This window comes from Gymnodraco acuticeps, unplaced genomic scaffold (genome assembly GCF_902827175.1).
Source record: "Gymnodraco acuticeps unplaced genomic scaffold, fGymAcu1.1, whole genome shotgun sequence".
Classification (NCBI taxonomy): Eukaryota; Metazoa; Chordata; class Actinopteri; order Perciformes; family Bathydraconidae; genus Gymnodraco; species Gymnodraco acuticeps.
This window is the reverse complement of record NW_022991167.1, coordinates 1-4,711: the sequence shown is the minus strand read 5'-3', so window position 1 is coordinate 4,711 and position 4,711 is coordinate 1. Positions and strand designations below refer to the sequence as shown.

Here is a 4,711-nt window from a genome sequence, read left to right as displayed (position 1 = left end):
TTGTGCAGTTAAGAATGTCCTATGTGTAGCGTCTTTTAGGTACAGTAGCTAAACTGTCATAAGGGGTGTTTTATTGGATATTAAATAGGTTTTAGGAATCTTTTAGGTGGTTTAAATTATTATCTAGGAAGTTCTAGAGGTCATTTCGGAGATTTTTTGTACTCCGAGAGAGGTTCTAGGATTCCAATAAGGACATCATTTGGGTCTTCGGTCTGGTACATGGTTGTCCTCAAGGTTATTTTTGGTCAAATAGGAGATTCTTGTGGTCCATTAGGTGGCTATAGTCGTAATTAGGGGCCATACCAGCGTTACTCTCACATGGGTAAGGGGGTTCTAATAGTAATGTAAGAGGTTTTAGAAGTCTTTTGGTGGTTTAAATGATCATTTAGGGTATTCGTGAGGTAAACAATAGGGTTCTTGTGGTCTATAAGGTGGTATTAGTCAACATTAAGGACATCCTGTCTCTTCAAGGTGGCTTTACAGATTATTTAGGAGGTTCAGAGCTGTCAGCTGACTTTAAAAAAAAAAGTATTGTGGTTATTAAAGAGGGTCTTTGAGTTGTTGGTGGGTTTTTGAAGGGTTTTTATAGTGGTCTTTTAGTTTTTGAGGACATCAAGCATCCTCTGGGACTCCTTCAGGTGGTTGTGAGGGTGATGGAGGAGACTCTTGACGTTCTGTAGGAGGTGGAAGTTGTCGTTTTGGGGATTGATCTGGTCATAGAGGGCTTCCCTTATGGCCATCGTTAACTTCTTGCGGATCTTTGAGCGATTCAAATGGTCATTGAGGAGGTCCTGGAGGTATTTTAGGAGATACTGGTGTTAAAAGAGGAGGTTTTAGGCATCATTTAGGAGGTTCTAGAGGTGTTTTGACGGTTCTTGAGGTCATATAGGTGTCTTTCGTGGTCAAAATAGAGGTTTTAGGGCTCCAATCAGGACATCATTTGGGTCTTCTGTCTTGTTCATGGTTCTCCTTAATGTTCTGGGAGTCTTTTTAAAGTTATATGTGGTCAAAGAAAGGTTTAAGAGGTTCTAGAGGTGTTTTTAAAGGGTTCTTGAGGTCTTTTGTTGGAGAGGTTTTAGGAGTCCAATCGGCTTCTCTAGTGGCCAGGAAACACATTTTTGGGTTTTTTTCTCAGGTTGGAATCGGGACGCAAGGATTTGTTTTACTTTCACGCATTTACACATCTACACCTTCCCCTGCTGCCATACATGCTGAGCATCTGCTGAAAGTGTGTGTGTTTGCGTGTGTGTAGGAGTGTGTGTTTATTTGAGTCTGTTTCTGTGAGGGTGTGTGTCGTGTGTGTGTGTTGTGGCGAAGCAGCCCACCTCAAACTGGAGTATCTGCTGAATCATCTCCTGTAGGACTGTTTACTGTGGCCACACACACACACACACACACACACACACACACACACACACACACACACACACACACACACACACACACACACACACACACACACACACACACACACACACACACACACACACACACACACACTGGGCCAGGACAAACAGCTTACTGGGCGTTCGGTGCTGAGTAATCACTGCTGGGGGATTTTACAGGTGTTGGAAAAATAAACACACACACACACACACACACACACACACACACACACACACACACACATACCATGTATACATCACTTCAGGGGACATTACATTGACTTACATGCATTTCCTGGAGACTTATCCTAACCTTAACCATAACCAACACATGCCTAACCCTAACCAAGTCTTCACCCTAAAATTAATGACTCCCTTATGGGGACCTCCAATTTATCCCCATAAGAGAGGCAAGTCCCCACACGTGACTGTGTAAACAGATGTAGGTCCCCACAAGTATAGTAATGCTAAGCCACACACACACACACACACACACACACACACACACACACACACACACACACACACACACACACACACACACACACACACTTCCTTTTATGGTCATCATTAACATGGAAAAGTCCTTCTGAATACTGACGTCATCTTTTCATCTCCAACAATCGTGACAGTCTGTGTGTTTGAAGAGTATTTTATGTACAATTTGTATTTATTTAAAGATCTATTAACCTTTAAGTAAGACCTTGTATTTGTTGTTGTTTGTTTGTTGTTTTTAAAGCTGCAGGCCCACCTAATATCCTTTCTTTACATATTAGGCTGCTATAGTGGTATGCAAATGAAGCGTTAAATATAAATCTTCTCATTTTATATAGAAGAGAATGCAGGGATGAAACCCTCTTTAATGGTCTCACATGCAGAGCACACAGTGACATGCCAGTGGTGGGATTTGAACCTACGCCTCCTGAGAGACTGGAGCCTTAATCCAGCGCCTTAGACCGCTCGGCCACACTACCTGTTTTCAATGAGAATTTGCACCTAATAAAAAAATCACAGAAGAATGAGCTTGATAGCAAACAAAATTAAATAAATCAAACTAGCCCTTCAGCCAGTGACAAGAAGTCAAGAGTCCACATTCTCCAACAATTGGCTTCTCATCCCAAAGCACTCTGAACTTCAAGTTGAGTCACACCCAACTCAAGACTGAGGTTTTTTCTGCCTTGCTCGAGGGCACCACGGCAGGGCAGGAGGTGAACTGGGACCTCCAAGTAGCAGTCCACACTCCATATATTAGGTCTGGTCGGGGACTTGAACCGGCGACCCTACGGCTCCCAGTCCAAGCCCCTACTGACTGAGACCCTGCCGGACGAATATTGATAGACTTTAGACTAAAATTGCAAAAAGAAAACCTGCCTTTTCTTTAATGAAAGCGTTAATCCATCGTTTAATAAGCTCATATTAAGGTTTTCTGAACGTCTTTTGCTCAAAATAAGGACGTTTTGCAAATAATCCTTTATTTTAAAAACATGATTACAGACTAAAGAAACAAATATACAACAGAGTATTTCATCTGATCGTCAGCCGACAGTAAGAGCTCAGAGTTAACATCATTTACATTTAAAACCTTGCAAGAAATCGAAAGTAATATAGTTTCAGACAGGAAGTGATGTCACAACGTGTGTGTGTGTGTGTGTGTGTGTGTGTGTGTGTGTGTGTGTGTGTGTGTGTGTGTGTGTGTGTGTGTGTGTGACCACAGCAAGGTCGGGACTTTAATCTCTTTTCTTTGATGACTTTGTGCAGATCAAACAGGACACACTCACACTTTTTTCCGACACTGATGCCTCTCTCTGTGCGTGTGCGTGTGTGTGTGTGTGTGTGTGTATGTGTGGTGTGTGTGTGTGTGTGGTGTGTGTGTGTGTGTGTGTGTGTGTGCATGCGTGCGTGCGTGCGTGCGCGCGCGTGTGCGTCATGTTTCTGTGGGGAACGTGAGTTCTCTGCTGAGTCAATAATGAAAATGACTGCAGTCGACACCTTGTTGTGGTCCAACGCTGATGTAATACCAGGTGTGTGTGTGTGTGTGTGTGTGTGTGTGTGTGTGTGTGTGTGTGTGTGTGTGTGTGTGTGTGTGTGTGTTGAACATCTGTGATCACAGGGCTTCAAAGGCAGCTGGTAGTGGTGTCACTGTGGTTATTCATCTCACACACACTGATGGAAAGTGAAGAGCAATCAGGGACGATTTCCTGTTCAGTTAGTAATTCAAATATTACAATTATATGACTTTATTTATAAATCTTTTTGTGTAGTTTTACGTGTATATTTATATCTATATTTATATCTATATTTATATAAGTAGTTTCTTCAGGTTTCTTGTCCATATGGTAGTTTTGCATTTCCTTTTTCTTGCTTTCCATCTTTCTTTAGTAGGTTTTGGCCTTTTAGGTCGTTTTAAGCCTCTTTGTTTCCATGTGTATATTTAATCTCTATTTTCTAGTTTTATGGCATTTTAGTGTTAAATTAGCTATCAATGTTTATTTATATGACAATACGACACCCTCTGTCCTCAGACCCTCTGTCCTCAGACCCTCTGTCCTTAGACCCTCTGTCCTTAGACCCTCTGTCCTCAGACCCTCTGTCCTCAGACCCTCTGTCCTCAGACCCTCTGTCCTCAGACCCTCTGTCCTTAGACCCTCTGTCCTTAGACCCTCTGTCCTTAGACCCTCTGTCCTCAGACCCTCTGTCCTCAGACCCTCTGTCCTCAGACCCTCTGTCCTTAGACCCTCTGTCCTCAGACCCTCTGTCCTCAGACCCACTGTCCTCAGACCCTCTGTCCTTAGACCCTCTGTCCTTAGACCCTCTGTCCTTAGACCCTCTGTCCTCAGACCCTCTGTCCCCTGACCCTCTGTCCTTAGACCCTCTGTCCTCAGACCCTCTGTCCTTAGACCCTCTGTCCTTTGACCCTCTGTCCTCAGACCCTCTGTCCTCAGACCCTCTGTCCTCAGACCCTCTGTCCTCAGACCCTCTGTCCTCAGACCCTCTGTCCCTCAGACCCTCTGTCCTCAGACCCTCTGTCCTTAGACCCTCTGTCCTTAGACCCTCACATCGTACAAGGAAACACTTCCAGAGAAACCCACAGTTGAAAGGGAACAGGACGGACAGACGTCTGTTTCTTTAGTTGCGGTCTCTTTATGGGTGGTTTGTGTCTTTGTGACCTTTAACAGAGACTTTAGTTTGATTGGATTGTTAGTCTGACGAGGTGTTCTTATTCTCTTCTCAGCTTGTCCTGGTATCACCCTCAATCCCAACACACACACACATACACGCACATGCACACACACACATACACGCACATGCACACACATACACGCACA

At 43.8% G+C, this 4,711-nt stretch overlaps 1 non-coding gene across 1 annotated transcript; it reads right to left on the bottom strand.

Moving 5' to 3' along the window:
• Positions 1 to 2,277: 2,277 nt before the first annotated feature.
• On the bottom strand, positions 2,278 to 2,359 carry trnal-aag. The gene has a single exon. It is a non-coding gene; the product is annotated as a tRNA-Leu (tRNA).
• Positions 2,360 to 4,711: the final 2,352 nt, after the last annotated feature.